Genomic DNA, 19,099 nt, shown 5'->3' on the forward strand with positions numbered 1-19,099 from the left:
ATTTTCAGTTGGTTCTTGTACCCTTTGACATACCTCCTTCAAAGCAATTTGCACTTTCCTCATTCTCACACAATATGATGCTACAGGCTCATCTCATATATTTCCTTTCCCAGTCCTAGAATCAGCCAAGTTTCCCAAGAAGCACCTGGGTGGTCGGTTAAGTGCCCAACTCTCAAAAAAAAAGATCTGGGTTTTGAGTATGATCATTGTTACTAAATGCCATTGCTTCTAGACTCTCTAGCTGAGAAAAGAAGGAAATATATGCATGTATATTAACCCACACACATGCATGTGTGTATATATACACACATATTGTATACACTCACGCATATACATATACGCTTTTGTTTGTGACCATACTTTTGTATCTATATTAAGCTAAAATGAGTTCATATTGATAATCTCCACTCTAATCCATGCCACATGGAATATTCTGATCACTTTCCCATGCTTATCTGTAAACTTACCCTCCCAACAGTGAGAAACCTGGTTTCCAGAGATGGTGCTTTTTACTTAATCTCTGTGAGGGCAAATAACTAACACAGCTCCAAATTCTGCATTTTAAACTATATATACCTACATTGTACAAAATACCATGCAACACAGCTCTCAGCTCCAAGCTCTTCATTCCATACATTTTTCTGTGATGCTGGTGAGGAGTCTATGAAAATTACACTTTCCAGTCTCCTTTGTCAGCTGTTAGGTTCTACCTTGGGGGGCAATAAAAAGAAATGGGAAAGTGTGTGAGGGAAGGGCCTTGAATCACATTTTATTCAGTTTCCATCAGCACTGATCCAACAGCAGCAAATTGTTGGCTGTAGCCTACGGTTTCTTCTTTCACATCAAACAGTAGCCTCACCACACCCACTCAGGTTTGGATATAAACCTGAACCTGTTCCTATGCCTCACTTACTTATCCTTTGAGCTAAATGCTCCTTTATGTTGGGGCAGCTGGGTAGCCTCAGTTAAGCGTCCAAGTCATGATCTCATGGTTCCTGTGTTTGAGCCCCACGTCGGGTTCTGTGCTGCCAGCAGAGAGTCTGCTCTCTCTCTCTCTCCCTCTCTCTGCCCCTCCTTTCCCCCGCCCTCTCTCTCAAAATAAACAAACAAACAAATAAATAAATAAATAAGCTTTTTTACATAATAAAGTTTAAATGATCCTTAGGCTTTCCAAGTATCCAACAGTATCCTTGGTCGTCTGTGTACCTTGCAGATTATGACACTTTCACAGAGATCTGACACCAGTTGAGAAGAGCTTTCCCAAAGAATTCCAAGCCTGAGCCCTGGTGAGCAGAGCTTCCCCAAAGAAGTCCAAACTTGAACCCTGTAGGCTGTCTTCTCTAATCTCCTATGATCTGATAATATATCTCTTCTCTTTTGTTTCCTAGCTCCAGGAATGATGGCTGCTACCAACCATTTTTACCTTTAATGCGGGTTTGTTTTGTTTTTGTTTTTGTTTTTGTTTTTGAGAGAGAGAGATACAGAGACCAAGAGAGCAGGAGAGGGACAGAGAGAGAGGGAGACACAAAATCTGAAATGGGCTTCAGGCTCTGAGCTGTCCGCACAGAACCTGAAAATGGGGCTTGAACTCACCAGCCATGAGATCGTGACTTGAGCTGAAGTCAAACTACTGAACCACCCAGTGGCCCCAACCATTATTATCTTTAGATGTTGTTGGCACCCCCTTTTTGCTCTCTTCCATCATTATTTTATTTGACTTTCATCATTATTTTATCCTCCATATTAAATGTACTCTGAAATACTTGGTATTTTGCTTTCCTCAATGAATTCTAACACTCTGTCTTCCTCATTTTTTCTGCAAGGTACATATTTTAATGGTGCTACCTCAATATGTTTTTGTGAAGATTAGCTTAGTTTTTGCATGAAAATTATTTAACACAATGCCTCACAATTAAGAGATGCTCAATCAATATTTATTATTATTTTTCTTACCAACTACACTAGTGGAATGAGATTTAAAGGCAATCTTCCCATCAGAAGAACAATGTTCCAATATAAAATCTTGAGCCTGGCTAGTTTTAGTTTTGTAGACACTAGTTTCTCTCATCACTGTCTTTTTTTTTTTCATATGCTCAGGACTATATCAAACTAGTACATACTATGTGACTATACTATTTGTTTATGATAAGAATGCTCATACATTAACTGGCTAATAGCACCAGCACTTTGTCCTCTGAGTTCCTTCTCACTGCCCAAATAATTTCGTCTTTTTCTAGGACCCATGGGACCTCCCCCTATTTGGCAATGAAAAGCTAAATGCTTCCAGGATCCTGTTCCAGTGCTAGGGTCAGTATCTGTTCTAATTGGTTTACATGTATGCCAAACATAAAGATTTTGTGTATCACCTACATATGTGTATTGTCCCTCTCTCCATCAAGAATATTTCTGAAGTTAACATTTTGGAAGTTCTTATTATATGCCATATGGAGGTATTGACTATTATTATTTTCCCTTTTGCTTTTTAGCTAAGAAACTCAGACACAGAGAGATTTTATAGCTTGCCTGAGGTCACACAGCTGTTGAGTGGTGAAGCCAGGATTCATGTCAGGTTGTTTGACTCCAAAACCTGGGCTTTTGACTGAGGAACATGAGTTGAGTTTAGTTGGTGCAGAGCAGAGAGGGACATAAGAAATTAAAGTTTTACTTGGATGTGGATTCAGAAGAAGAGACTACATGAGGGATAAAAATTCATCACAGTAGATGAAGGATTGAAACCAAGGTTATAAAGTAGATTTTTAAAAATCAACTTGTTTCATTCATTGAAGATAGGTAAGTTCTTTATTTCATTCTGATGCTATTCTGTGACTCCTTGTCAAAATTTACTAGAAGAACATGGTATCTTCAAGTCTATCTGAGTCGCATGATTCTGTGCTCTCCTCATGGTGTAGTGTTACAAAACACTGTGCTCTTAGGATGACCTTTGGAGCCAGACCTGGATTCAAATGCCAGTTCTTTTTATTAATTGTATGATGTTGGGCCACCTAAACTTCACAGTCTCCATTCTCTAAATCAGTAAAACATTGACTCCATTTCCCCTACAACTACTTGTAGGATTTCGTTTACAGTACCTGGTCTGTATAGTGGTCTTTGTGACTGTTAAATTCTTCATTCTCTACATTTCATGTTTCCTTCCATTCTTCTTTTAGGTTTCATAATTTAGATTTTTCATTATGTGTCTGCTCTCTAACTTTCATGTTCACTTGGGTAGTTCTCTTGATGTGCTGATACCATCAGTTACCATATGACTTTCTAAATAAGCCTAGTAATTGAGAATTGAGAGCTGTTAGCTTAAATTATACCAATAATAGTCCTAAGTGTCTCAAAATTATAGTTATCCCTTCTTTAATTTTCTACCTATCTAAAGAGCTAGTCATCTAGAATCCATTTTGCGTGATATGAACAAGCTCCCAGATTGTATGAATTGATGCCATACGCCCTTTCCCAATAATTGTAAAGAGGGACAGAGGGAGGGAGAGAGATGGGCTGGGTATAATCTATCTGCCAGTATCTGATTGTATGACTGTCTATAACTCATCTGTCTGGTTCTCAATGAAGCTACACTGCATTCCATAATTAAGCCCCACTTTTCTGCATAAACTACCTTCCGTTTTATATTCACATTTAAAAAATTACTGAATTCCTAACAAATGAAAATTTGATTCCTGCCTAGAATCTTGATAGAAATAATAACAAAAAGTCTCCTCCTAAGAATTTGCAAAGTCCTGCCATCATATAAGGTTAGAGTGTGAATTTTGACTTTATAATTTTATATATAATAAATCCCATAGGTGCCTGACAGAAGAAAATATATTTAATTGAGGCCCCATAAGATTCCCACAGATAAATCTCTCATGAAAATAAGCATATTATACAAATTTCCATAATATGGGAGGGGAAAAAAAAAACATTGTGAGAGTCAGTAAAAGCAACACATACAATAATTAGACCCCTGAGAATTATAGTTAAAAAATGATCAAATGGATATTTAAAATAATTATACAAATAAAAATTGAAGATATGAGAAAGAACTCTATAAAACAACAAGACCAGGAAAGTTGGAAAAGAAGCCAAAGAACTTATAGAAATTGAAAATGTCGTCATTGAAATAAAAATAAACCTCAATGGTTTGGTACAGACCAGACATTGTTCAAGAGATAATTAATAAAATGCTGGTTAGAGCTGAAGAAATTATCTGAAATGTAGCAGGCAGAGATAAAGAGAGAAAAGTTTTATAAATGGAGATTAAAGGACTCTTGAGAGTGTAAAGGTATAAATTTTACCAAGTGGAAAGCATAGGGGAGAGGCAAAATTTCAAAGAAAAAAAATCACTAAAAAATTTATAGAATTGGTAAAGGAAAATCAAGTAACAGCAATCAAGAAGTATAAGAACAGGGGCACCTGGGTGGCTCAGTCGGTTAAAGGTCAGACTCTTGGTTTAGGCTTAGGTCATGTTCTTGCAGCTTTGTGGGTTTGAGCCCCACATAGGGTTCTGTGCTGGCACTGTAGAGCCTGCTTGGGATTCTCTCTCTCTTTCCTTCTCTCTCTACCCCTCCCCTACTTTCTCTGTCTCTGTCTCTCTCAAAATAAACTTTTTTAAAAAGTATAAAAACAATTCAGGGAAAATGAAACAAAACCAAATCTGTACTTTGACACATCAAAATGAAACTGTAGAATGCTAAAGACAAGGAAAAGCAACCAATGAGAAAAAAACAGATCACCAAGAAAATAATAACAATTAGTAGATAACAGAACTCAACAGCAACAGCAACAACAAAAAAACTGTAAAACAAAAGAAATATACTTTTCATATCTAAAATAAAGTAACAATTAACCTGGGATTTTATGCCTACCTAAACTATCATCTAACAGTGAGTGTGAAAGAGATATTTTCAGACACATAAGAATTAAGGAAGTTTACCATCAACATATCCTCAGTGGAGGAAACTATCTTCAGGAATACATTACAGAAAGAAAATTAATCTCATAAACAGGCAGAGATGCAAGAAAGAATGCAATTTTGTCTAGAGCCAGCTCTGACCTATTACAGGCATTCAAAAATCACTTGTTAGAAAAATGAATACATTATTTTTATTTACATTTTAAAATAAAAAGTGGTCATAAAACCCTTTTTGTTCAGGACAAGAGGAACATGGCCCAATTTTAAAAGAATTACCAAATTCTGAAATAAAGACTATAGGTCAGACAACAGAAAATTTATTTTTTTCCATACTGGTTATGGGTTTTGAGTTTCTTAACATAGAAAAACTAGAGGTTGATATCAGAACTTATATATCTTTGTATTTTTGTTTATCTCAAAACAAGAATAGTCTTCAGTCACTGTAAATTCTCTTTTATCTTTTGAAGAATATTATTTGGTCACTATTTGTGTCAACATCAATTAATGACATCTGAATAAGTATCCATGGTTAGTAGCCATTGATAAACATTGAAATCAGAACTTTGAAAAGTTTAAATGTGCCTTAACTCTCCTTTTCTTTTTAACTCTCCTTCTTGATTAAAGAGCAGGATACTTTTTTTATTTTTTTAAGAAGGCTTTGAGCCCAACAAGGAGCTTAATGCATGGAGCCTGAACCCATCACCATGATATCAAGACCTGAGCTGAAATCAAGAATTGGAGGCTTAACCGACAGAGCCACCCAAGTGCCCCCAGAACAAGATACTTCTGAGCAACCCTTTCTATGTCTCCATGTAAGTCTGTGTCTAAACTACTAAATAGAACAAAACAATGTCAATGCCTTTACTTTGTGTTTCTTGAATCTCTCCCATTTAATAGGATTCCTTAAAAATCATGTTTGGTACTTTCTTCCTTAAATCCTCTCACTGCTCTAACATATAATTCAGCTAAAGTAGGCCAAGACACAGCTCATTTGAGCATCTAAAACAATTAGTTCTCACATTTCTTGAGTGAATTTTTTTCCACCAAGATTATTTATCTTAAGGGCAAAATTCCGTTATCTCCTGGATATTCATTAATACTCTTCTTTCAGCCAGCCCCAGGACTAAAACCTTATCTCTTTATAGAAAATATAAATGTAAAGGCTCTCTCAGTATTTTTTAAAACATTTTTAATGTATCAGTTCATTTAGGATATTAGTCTTCCTGACACTATTCTTAAAATTTAAGTATTTAAAAAACTTTTTATAAGTACTCTTTTAAAATGTGAGCTCCAGGTAATTTAATCTGCCTTTTTCATACCTTACTTTTATCCTTTGTATAGTTCAAATCTTAAGAAGATCCTTACTGTGGTATGCAAATGACCCTCCAAAGATACCTATGCACTAATCTCTGCCTTTTAACATGAAAAAAAAAATACAGGGGGGCTTTGAAGACATAATTAAAGTTACAGGCCTTAGGAAAGGTCAAGGATTCTGGATGACCCATGTGTACCCAATCTAATTATAAGAATCCTTTTTTTTTTTTAAACATTTACTTATTTATTTTTGAGAGAGAGAGAGCATGCAAGCAGGGGAGAGGCAGAAAGAAAGAGAGGAAGACAAAGAATCTAAAGCAGCCTACAGGCTCTGAGCTGTCAACACAGAGCCTGATGCTGGGCTTGAACCCACAAACCTTGAGTTCATGACCTGAGTCAAAGTTGGATGCTTAACCAACTGAGCCACCCAGGTGCCCTTCACAAGAGTCTTAAAGGCAGAGAATTTTTTACATATGGAGTCAGATAGATGCAGGAGGAAGAGAAGTCAGAGATATGCAAAATGTGAGGAGGACTTGATGTGCTGTTACTGAAAACAGTGACATAAAAAGCATGAAAGAGGAACATAGGCAACCTAAGAATACAGATTAGCCCCAGCTGACAGCCAGCAAGGAAATAGGGATGTTAGTACTACATTTCCTCAAGGAAATGAATTTGATCAACAACCTGAATGAACTTAGAAGTGAAATTTTCCCAGGGCACCTGGATGTCTCAGTCCATTGAGCATCTGACTTTTGATTTCAGCTCAGGTCATGATCTCACAGTTCCTGAGATGGAGCCCCACACCACGGGCTCTGTGCTGACAGTGTGGAACCTACTTGGGATTCTCTCTCTCTCCCTCTCTCTCTGCCCCTGTCCTGCTTGCACACACACTCTCTCTCTCTAAATAAACAAATAAACATTAAAAAAAAGTGTAATTTTCCCCAGAGCCTCCAGTAGGACTCTAGTCCAAACAAGATATTAAGTTTGGGCACATGATGTCTTAAGCCAAGAATCTGGCTTAGCCTCACTGTGTCCAGACTTCTGAGCCACAAACCTGTGATAACAAATTGGTGCTGTTTTAAGTCATGAATTATGTAATAATTTGTTATAGCAGCAATAGAAAACTAATACACTCACAACTCTTCCCTTGTGGAGTTCTAGCTCATGGAAGTGAGCCTATAAATCCATGCATTTATAAAGCTGACCTTCACCATATGTAGACTATTTGTCAATACACACCCAGCCTTTCTTTCATGGTTTTACTAACTTCCAAAACAGCATTGTTTCTTTTCCTCAAGGCTTTCCATCTCTTTTAGTCTACCAATTATTTTGAGAAGAGGGTCAAAATTAGGAGAGCAATTTCTGTTCTTACTTTTTCTGCCTTTTGGGAGATGAAGTCATCAGCAAGGCAAATCAAGAACTTGTCAGATGCTGTGATTTTAGCCAACTGAGACTTCCAGCAGATGTCCAGAAAGTCCCTCACTTTGCCTCTGTGCCAGTTCTGTAATTTGTGTCAGAAACACATCATCCATTCCCTCCATCTGTTAGTCTGTCACCTTCAAATGTAAGAATTTTGAAGAAGTAGCATTTATGTATTTGGCTCTGAGATGATATTACTTGAGCACTATTCTCCTTTACTTTTCACAAATGCTCTCCAGTTTGATGTCATTTTAACATTAAGTCACAGACTTAGACTTTGCTAGTTCATTAATTTCTCATGTCTGGCTGTAGGCTCTTAGTCCATCTTTAGTTCAAGTAATAGCTAGTGCCCTCCTCCAAAGGGCTCAGTTCTCAATCAGGATTACACAAAACATCTTACCCAGCACCAAGCCTTACTACTAACTCACAAAGGACACAATCATGAAAGGAGACATAATCAGTGCCAAATCAAAATCTGGGATGTCCTAACTCCACCAGATTCCCTTTCCTAGAATTACTTCCACTCTGAAGTGTGTTGTAAGTTAGAATGACCAGCACTAACAGTGTCTGCTATAAACTTTACAGGGAAGCTGCTTAATTTGAGGTTCTCTTAGATTTCACACCTTACAATTCAGGTAGCTACACAAATTATGTGACTAATTTCTATTTTTCAGTTTGGCTATATCTCATCAATCCATAAATTATAGGTTTATTTATAATAAACAGACCTCTCAAACCAGTTCTCTGTGAAAACAATAGGTGGTCAGTATACAGGAGCTCCTGGAAGATCTTTATCTATCTTCCAGCCTGAAAATTTCACCAGAATATTCATTCATAAGGAGGTATAGTCCAGTCAAAATTGCCTGCCCAGAGGAAAAGGTGAGGAACTCAGTTATAAACTCACTTTTCTTCCAACTCCCCATTATAGTCAAGGCCATTGCACTCCTGTGATGCTCAAAATTTTTCTTTCCTTTAAAAGAATTATTTCTCAGGTGCCAAAGAGTCCACCCCAACCCTCAGCCCATTATAATTTGGCCTCTGATGCCTCCCATAGTCTCAATTTACCAGTAATGCCTATCTAGCCTAGATCTATACCCTAAGTACTGAACAAGTGAAAGTTTATTTTGTTTGATTTGTTTCATTTTTATTTTGTTCACATTGTTTTCTCCAAGAGGTTCCTAACTCCATGAAGATGAGTGCACATAAAATATATGTATACTGGCATTAGGAGGAGAGTATATTCACATCTGTTATCAGTTACAGCTCCAGTGAATTTGGGAGTTCAGCATATATTATCATATTTCTTCCTGATGCTGGCTACTGCCGGTCCTCCTCTCCTGACTTTTATGTGTATTTTTACAAGTTCCAACTGCTTATTTCCTTTGTGAATCCATTCCAAGAACTCTTCAGGACATTAATGTGGTTAAACTTTACCACCTTATGTAATAATCTCACATTTAGTTTATTTAGTAGCCATACCCTGGAAATTGGTATATGATACATCTGAGACCATAAATTTATTTTATTTTATTTTATTTTATTTTATTTTATTTTATTTTATTTTATTTTATAGAGAGAGACAGACAGAGTGTGAGTGGGGGAGGGGCAGAGAAAGAGGGAGACACAGAATCCAAAGCAGATTCCAGGCTCTGAGCTGTCAGCACAGAGCCTGATGTGGGGCTTGAACCCACGAGCTGTGAGATCATGACCTGAGCTGCAGTCAGATGCTTAACCAACTGAGCCATCCAGGTGCCCCATAAATTTTATTTTTTAATGTGTCTTAAATAAATTGTATTTATTAATAGTTAGTAATCCATGGAACGTGGATGGTTCAGTTGGTTAAGCATCTGACTCTTGATTTTGGCTCAGGTCATGGTCTCAGAGTCATGAGATTGAGCCCTGTGTTGGGCTCTGTGCTGAGTGTGGAACCTGCTTGAGATTCTCTTTCTTTCTCTCTCTCTCTGTCCCTCTCCTAGTCACACTGTCTCTCAAAAGTAAATAAATAAACATTTTAAAAAATATAATAATAATCTTAAAATTTGTATAGAACTACAAAAGACCCTGAATAGTCAAAGCAATCTTGAAAAAGAACTAAACTGGAGATATTGCAATTCCATATTTCAAGTTATATAACAAAATGGTAGTAAACAGTATGGTACTAGCATAAAAATAGACACATAGGTCAATAAAAAATAATAGAGAGCCCAGAAATAAAACCATGATTATATGTCAATTATTCTCTGACAAAGAAGATAAGAATATGCAATGGGAAAAAAAACACCTCTTCAAAGAATGGTTTTGGGAAAACTGAACAGCTACATGCAAAGGAATGAAACTGGACCACTTTCTCACACCATACACAAAAATAAACTCAAAATGTATTAAAGACCTAAATGAGAGACCTGAAACCACAAAAATCCTAGAAGTGAGCACAGACAGTAATTTATCTGATCACAGAGAAAAGGTCACAGCATTGGTCACAGCAACATGTTTCTAGATATGTCTCCTGAGGCAAGGGAAACAAAAGGAAAAATAAACTATTGGCACTGCTACACAATAAAAACCATTTTGCACAGCTAAGGAAATCAGCAAAACTAAAAGGCTACCTACTGAATGGGAGAAGATATTTGCAAATGACATATCTCATAAAGGGTTAGTATCTAAAATATACAAAGAATTTATAAAGCTCAGCACCCAAAAAACAAATAATCCGATTAAAAAATGGGCAGAAGACATGAACAGACATGTCTCCGAAGAAGGCATAAGCATGGCCAACAAAACACATGAAATGATGCTCAACATCACTTCTTGCAGAGAAATGCAAATCATAACTACAATAAGATATCACCTCATATCTGTCAGAATGGCTAAAATCAAAAGCTCAAGAAACAAGAGTCAGCAAAAATGTGGATAAAAAGGATCCCTCATGCACTGTTGGTGGGAATGCAAACTGGTGTAGCCACTGTGGAAAACAATACAGAGTTTCCTCAAAAAGTTAAAAACAGAATTACCAAATGATCCAGTAATTCCACTACTGGGTATTTGGCCAAGGAATACAAAAACACTAATTCAAAAAGATATATGTACCTTTATGTTCATTGCAGCATTATTTATAATAGTCAAATTATGAAAACAACCCCAGTGTCCATCAAAAGATAAATAGAAAAGAAGTGGTATATATATGTGTGTGTATGAAATATTACTCAGCCATAAAAAAAAAGAATGAAATCCTGCCATAACACAGATGGACCTAGAGGGTAAAATGCTAAGTGAAATAAGTCAGTCAGAAAAAGACAAAAACCATATGATCTCACTCATATACGGAATTTAAGAAACAAAACAAAGAAAGAAAAAAAAAGAGACAAACCAAAAACAGACACTTAACTATAGAAAACAAACTGATGGTTACCAAAGAAGAGGTGGAAGGAGATGGGTGAAATAGGTAAAGGGGTTAAGAGTACACTTATCATGATGAGCACTGAGGAATGCATAGAATTGTTGAATGAGTATATTGTATACCTGAAACTAATATAACACTATATGTTTATTTTACTGGAATTAAAATAAAATAAAGTAAAATAAAATAAAATACAGTACATTTTTAAAAAACAAACATTCTTCTTGGTTTGTGTGACAACTAATTTCTTAGTCAAGGACTCAAGCTTCTGGTGTTAGGATTCAGATTTTAGATGCCCTTTTTTTTACCACTTGTAATGTCTGAATTCACTTGAAAACATCACTATTCCTTGAAGTACTTCCAGTTGCTGTTCAAAACCACATTACACAGTTCTCTAAGATTTTAGGGAGCTTTGTTCTGGAAATATCATTTACCTCCTTATTATAACTCAGCAGCAACAATTAGCATCCAGCAGATTAGACTGAGTAGAGGCAGGATGTCTGTTACAATTCCTTACTTAAAGAGCACATCTTCCAGTGGATCCCCTTCTTTCTACTACCCTCAGCAGGGAGTCAACAACAAATCATCAGTTCTTTCCAGGAACAAAACTGGATTATTGGAATCACTGAAACTCAGGGGATTTATTACATTGCTAAATTGTTTTTTTCCCAGAAATCTATGTTTCCTATAATAGAACATGCTTACTGATTTTGGAGCTCCAGTAGATCAGTTTATCCCTCTACTCTCCTAGTTATATCACTTTTCTAAACTCTGTGTGACTTTGTCTTGATTTCCAAATATTTTCTCATCTTTCTTTCACAGAACCCATGTTCCTCCCAAGTGTGACCCTTGATGCCACAAGTCTCATATGTATTAGTTAGAAAGCTACAGAATTGTTGTCTCCATTCGTGAGACATCAGTCTCCATTTCTCTGACTGCTTGATACAGATTTTTTAGATGTTCAGTTTTCTTAAGACTCTTGCGCTATTTCTTCTTTCTCTAGTGGTTACTCCATCATAACAGAGGAGCCGTGTTTGGCAAAATAAACACTTACCATAGGATCAAAACTACATGGATATTTTTTACAACGTGACCCTGGGCAATTAAAAACTATTTCAAGCATCTATTTCTCCTCTAAAAATGGGAACAATGATTACTACCTCAGAGCTGTTGTGAGGTAAAATAAGACAATATATGTGATTGTCTACACTGTAGAAATCCTTGGTATTTAGAAATTAGTGACCCTTCATTCATTTATTCATTTATCCATTCATGTTTTCAAAAATATATATTAAACTTTATGTGATTTTCTTTTCACTCCAGCCCAAACAGTTATTCAGGACCATGATGCTTCTTTATCTTAAAGATTTTTGCTCACCAAAACAGAAACTATTGGAAGACAGTATTTTTTCCTATTTTAATTAGTAGCCTATTTCATTAAAATATGTTTTCAAAGATCATAAAAATGAAAGAAGATGTTTCCACAGACTAAAATAAATTTGGAGAATGGGGTGGGGGGGGGGGATAGTTTCACCCCTATGTACTTTAGGACAGTAGCTGGGAGGCTGGTAAAACTCAGAAAGGTTTGTGTTACATACCTAAAAAATTGGCATCCAAACAGTACTCACCAAGGAGTACTGCAATGGTTAATTTTATATGTCAACTTTACTAGCTTAAGGGATGCCCAGAAAGATGGTAAGACATTATTTCCTGCTGTATTTGTGCAGATATTTCTGAAAGAGATTAGCATTTATTTCAGTAAAGGGAGATTTACTTTCACCAATATAAGTGACATCATCCAATCCATTGGAGGCCTGAATGGGGAAAAAACAGGTAAAGGAAGGGCAAATTCTGTCTCTTCATGAGCCTGGGCATCCATCTTCTCTGCCCTCAGACATTGGAGCTCCTGGTTCCCGGGGCCTTTGGACTCAGACTGAATTATACCGCTGTTTTTCCTGGTTCTCCAGCTTGCAGACGGTGGATTGTGGGACTTAGCTTCCATAATCATGTGTGCCAATTCCTGTAATAATATCCTCTTATGTATATCTCTATAGATGCTCTTGGTTTTGCTTCTCCTGAAAACTCTAATACAAGTCCCAACCTTTAAGTTAATTTTTAAGCATTAGAACAGTACCTGTAGGCTAGGTCAGTGAGCATTATACCCCAATTAGCATTTACAGGTAGAAAATATCTTGATGCTGCACTGAACTATGGATACATCGCATACCTGGGAGAAGGAGGAGACCTATGACTGAATTTACCCATAAACCAGGGAGATAAATCTAGGTTAGACTCAGATTTAGTTATTAAGAAAGAAAGAAAGGTTTGCCTATTGAAAACAAATAGATATGAGAGAAATATCTCCCCCACACACACATCAGAAAAAAAAGAAGAAATACTCATTTCCTTATATCTAGGTTTTTACTCATTAACATAAGCAATAAAAACATAGCATAGTGTCCAACAACACTGGGCTTGTTTCTATGGCTGCCTAGGCCTTTATTAGGCTCTGGTTAGCAAGTGAAATTACATTATCTGACTGCTTTTGAGAATTACTCCTCCTGTATTCAACAATAAATTTCAGGATAAATTGCCAGTTTGATGGACTTTTTTGCTCCTGGTTATTTCTTAAACCAATATACTCCACAACCGTATGAAAGAATATTGTAGTGCCAAAAAAATAACCTTTCTGAAAACTAAAGAGGGGGAATGCTGAGGATATATCTTTAAGTAGAAAAAAGTACAATCCAGAGCTGAATAAATAGTATGATGCAACATTTTTGTTACTAGAAGTGGTGGTGGTGATTTGTATGTATTTATCAAGACATATAAAGATGGATGATAGGTGGAGCTGAAACTCACTAAATTATGCAAGTGATTTCCTCTGAGTAGAAGAGTCATGTTAAACTCTTACTGTTTTCTTTATATTTTCCATATTTTTTAAACTTTCAACAAGAAGAATGTACCATTTTTATAATCAAGCAAAAGCAATAAATGTTATTTTTGCAATTCCCTCTGACACTTCTGTTATCTCCTTCCAGTTGTCAAGGAACAATTGGTTGCCAAATACCAGGAAATTAACAGCAATTATCACCAGCTGGCTAGCTGCTAGGAGTAGTTGCTGGACTGTAATCCACTCAGCATGAGATAGAAAACCTTGAAGGAATAAAGTCAATGATAAATTAAACTTGAAAAATTAACTTCCCAGGATATCACACATCAAGATGGTTCATTTACTGAGCACTGGACATCATTCTTTTTTTTTAAATGTATATTTATTTTCAAAGAGAGAGAGAGAAAGAGTGCAAGCAGAGGAGGGGCAGAGAGAGAGAGAGAGAGAGAGAGAGAGAGAGAGAGAGAATCCCAACAAGCAGGCTCCATGCTCAGTGTGGAACCCAATGCAGGGCTTGATCTCACAAATTGTGAGGTCAAGACCTGAGCTGAAGTCAAGGGTTGGACACTTTACCCAGGTGCCCTGGACATTCTTGAAAGTCCCATTTAATGATTTCAGCAGCATCAGATCTTCAAAACAGATTGCTGAATTTCATGTGTTTCATATTTCATGTTTGAACTCATATGTTTGAGGTAACTTTTAAAATTCCAACTAACATTGAAATATCTCCTTGTCCAGGATGCAACAATAACATTTATATATAAGCTACATTTTATTTAATAAGCACTGAGTTCAAGTACACAGTGAACAGCAGTGGACTGCATACTGGCTTTACAAGGTAGACAAGATATAGACCTCTAAATTCCCTTCAATCTAGGCAGGTCAACTGACTACATGAAAACATGTGCTCATTTTGAGATTTTCAGAAGTTGCACGCAGTAAGAGCTTCCTTCTTCCCCACCTAACTTCTGATCATGTTAAAATACACATGAAATATTAAGACAGAGAATGAAAACTGGGTAAGGCATTTCTATTTATTGCAAAGTAGGCTTACTTATATTGAACCAGAATTGGACAGACTTACCAATCTTGTTAGACGTGACTGTAGTGCTGGCCTTACCAGGGAGGCAGAAGCTGCCACTGAAGAACTGTTAACATGGCAGAGCAGAGCAGAATGCATGCTCTTTTTTGCCAGGGAGTTACTACAGAGTGGTGCTCCAAGTGCGGTTCCTGGATGAGCAGCCTCAACATCGCTTGAGAAACTATTAAAAATGTAACGTCATGGGTCCACCCTAGACCTGCTAAATCAAATCTCTGGAGAGAGGGCTCAGAAAAATTCTTAAAGAGAATCTCTAGTATATTTAGTATCACACTAAAGTTTAAAAATCACCTGTGTTAGAGAAAGAAAGATTGAGAAAGTAAGCTCTCCAATAACATAACTAACTCCTCATTTGTCGGGAGAAGTGGGGGTAGAGGGATAAGAGAGAGGCAAGGAGGGCTATACTATGGAAACTCCCTCCAGGGATAAGGAAATATCAAGAATAGGAAGAAGCATTCCCCTACTAACCTTCCTTAGCTATTGGTTCTCTTAACCCATTGACTTTAAACATTAAGTGTATGGTTACATGGGGGTTTGTTTGTTTGTCCCCATTGCTGGAGATTACAAGAGAATCATGACAGTTTGGTTTTTCTTTCATGAAGCCACTACTCCCCTTAACAATCTTTGCTTCTTACAGTACCTTCCTGGGACCAGTAGACAGTGAAGATTTTATTTCTCAAAGCTTCCAAAATAATTAAAAATTCCAATTAATTAAATGCTGAGGAAAATTTTCTGACTAACCCCTCCAGAAGGAAAAGTTTAGGGCTACTGTTATGAAATGCATAGGGCTATTTATAGACTGTTTTTGATGACAAGGAAGAAAAATCTTTATTCTTAGCTCCAGAAATTTTTAAAAACTTAACTCAGAGGATTTATCTAAAAGTTTCACAGCCAAACTCTGCAAGTCAAGCTCAAAGAACCTACTTCCAGAGTTTCAGCTAATTACCTACTTAACCAGGCAAATTTTCTTTTTCTTTATTTAATCAGAGAAATGAAAAAGTGCAAAATACTTTTAACAGTCTGATAATTCATGTGAAGAGTAAATTTGAAAATCCTAGAATTGTTTATATAACTGCATAAAATTACACACTGTTGAAATTAAAGGCACAGGGCCATCGCAAGTTGAACCTGATGATTTTTTTCCTTGTGTACAAACTAATTACCATGGAGGACTGATCATTTCCTGTTCCACTAGGAATTAACTCCAAGTCCATTCTGTACCTAAAGTCACGGCATACTCTCACTTCTATTTTCCATCTCAAATTATATCCACCCACACTATCCAATATAAGCAAAGATTTTGCACATAGGTTCAAATGTTAAATTAGGATAGTCCAATAATAATAGTAAAAGTTTACAAATCTAAAATAAATTTCTTGTCATTTTTTATATTCCAATGAAGAAATTAAAATGCAAAGACTAAATCCTGATATAAATTAAAAACATCAAGATTCAAATGAGCTAAAGCTTCAGTTGGACCATCTTGTTCTTTAAGTACAGCCTAAAGAAATAAAATTCTTCTCCAACTTCTTATCATGCTGGATCTCAGTCAATGTTCTTAATGCTCCTTATGAACTTGGGGTTTCTTCACAACCACAGATTGGAGGTCTTCCAAAGAATTTAGTATAGCTTCTTTAGGACCTCATAAATTGACCTTGTCTCTCCTAGGAACCATTTTAAAATTTCTGAAGAAATAACAGATGGAAATTGTGAAATAAGGCAGATAGATATCTAAGAGATTCTCTACTAAAAAAAAAAAAAGACACTTTTAGATAAAAGATACTTTTTAAGCCATTGTTAAATTTAAAGTAACCAAGAGAAATGTCCAAAACAACAATTTTATGTCCAGAATAAGAAAAAACAATAGCCCATGAGCTGAAACTTAAATAGGAGTGATTAATGGTCAGTGAAGGTGAAAGGTAGGGCTGCCCATGTAATTGTTCAGATCAGAATACTAAACTTTGAGGTCTCTGGTGAGATACGGAGCTAAAATTAAGTCACTTGCATTAAATTTGGGACCTGGTTCCAGCAGAACAAAATAGAATTTCCCTTTCCTTCCAGGAGAATATCTTAAAAGCAATCAGATATGATTGCTAACCAAAACCAGAATAATTAATCAGAATAGTAACAGCAAATGTAAATTGACAAAGACATGGTATTTGGGCTTGTTTTCTGTTTTCAAACAGTGATCGATTTTAATTCTGAATTGTTGTATAACAAACCATCCCAAAAATGTTTGGCTTAAAATTATTATTATTATTTTGTTCACAACTTTTGTGTGCCAGGACTTTGGGAAAGTCCAAGCTGGTCGGCTCATACCTGATCCACTTGGAATCAGTGGGAATCACTAGAGCTGGAGGAGCTATTTCCAAGATGTCTTCTTTAATCATATGGCTGGTGCCTTGATGCTCCTTGGCTTGTCTCTCTCTCCACATGGTGACTCACACTACAAGGCTTGGTCACTCAGCTTGAGCTTCTCAAGAATGGTTGTTTCAGGTTAATCACACTTCTGGTATGTTTGTTGGCTCTCAAGTAGGATTGTTGTGTTCAGCAAATACAAATTCAGGACATGGGGTGCTGGTGGCTCAGTTGGTTAAGCATCTGATTTCCACTTAGGTCATGATCTCACAGCTTGTGAGTTAGAGTACCACGTTAGGCTCTGTGCTGACAGCTCAGAGCCTGGAGCCTGCTTCAGATTCTGTGTCTCCCCCTCTCTCTGCCTCGCTTCTGCTCACTGTCTGTCTCTCTCTCCTTCAAAAATAAATAAACATTAAAAGAATTTTTTTAAAAATTCAGGACACCCACTTCAATCTGAATTTCAGATAAACAAACAAATTTTCTTAGTGTAAAATATCTTAAGTATTTCCTGGGACACATTTACACTAAAAAAATTATTAACAATCTTAATTCTTAGAAGCAACAAGCGGAAGTCTTCCAGGCCATGTAAGGACCTTGCTCAGAATTGCACCAGTGTCATTTCTACCATTTCTATTTGACTGTACTGGTCAAAAGAGTCACAGTGCCCACCCGGATCTCAAGGGTAGAGAGAGAGACTCATTTCTTGATGATGAAATGGCAAATTCAAGTTGCACAAGGGCATGTGAGATGGTATATATTGTGATGGCTGTTTTTGGAAAACATAGTCTGCTGAAAGAATAAAAGTGAAAGAAAAATTTCAGAAAATAAATTATGGTAATACTGGTCTTATAAAATGAGTTTGGAAATGTTGCCTCCTCTTCAATTTTTTGGAAGAATTTGAGAAGGATTGGTATTAACTCTTCTTTAAATGTTTAGTTCATGGGTGAAGCCATCTGGTCCTGGATATTTCCTTATTGGAAGGTTTGTGATTATTTATTGAATCTCCTTATACTCATTATTAATCTGTTAAGATTCTTTTCTTCATGATTCAGTCTTGGTAGGTTGTATGTTTCTAGGAATTTATCCATTTCTTCTAGTTTATCCAATTTGTTGACATATAATTTTTTTATACTAGTCTCTTATGATTCTTTGTATTTCTGTGTTATCAGTTGTAATGTCTTATTTTTTATTTCTGATTTTATCTATTTGAGTCTTCTTTCTTAGTCTAGCTAAGGGTTTGTCAATTTTGTTTATATTTTCCAATAACCAACTCTCAATTTCATTGACTGTTTTTTTTTCTATTTTCTACCTCATTTATTTCTGCTCTGATCTTCAGTACTTCCTTCCTTCCACTAACTTTAGGATTAGTTTGTTCTTCTTTCTCTAATTCCTCAAGGTGTGAAGTTAGATTATTTCCTTGAGATCTAACTTTTTTTTTAAATTTTTCACTATAAATTTCCCTTGTAGAACTACTTTTGTTGCATTCCATGGTATTGGTATGCTATCTTTTCATTTTCATTTGTTTCTAGATATCATTTTGTCTTTTGACTTCTTCTTTGACCCATTGGTTGTCCAAGGATATGTTGTTTAATTTCTAACAAACTCAAAACTGGATCAAGATATAATTTGATTTTTTTAAGTATTATTTAAAAATTTTTTTAATGTTTATTTATTTTTGAGAGAGACAGAGACAGAATGCAA

At 36.1% G+C, this 19,099-nt stretch overlaps 1 long non-coding RNA gene across 1 annotated transcript; it reads right to left on the minus strand.

Annotated features, from left to right (window-relative positions):
- Positions 1–579: 579 nt before the first annotated feature.
- LOC132695474 (uncharacterized) lies at positions 580–3,274 on the minus strand. The gene is made up of 2 exons (XR_009617837.1): positions 3,090–3,274; positions 580–710 (listed from the first exon to the last, which is right to left on the minus strand). It is a non-coding gene; the product is annotated as an uncharacterized LOC132695474 (long non-coding RNA).
- Positions 3,275–19,099: the final 15,825 nt, after the last annotated feature.

The sequence above is a fragment of the Panthera onca genome, chromosome B4 (assembly GCF_046562875.1).
Source record: "Panthera onca isolate mPanOnc1 chromosome B4, mPanOnc1 haplotype 2, whole genome shotgun sequence".
Taxonomy (NCBI): Eukaryota; Metazoa; Chordata; class Mammalia; order Carnivora; family Felidae; genus Panthera; species Panthera onca.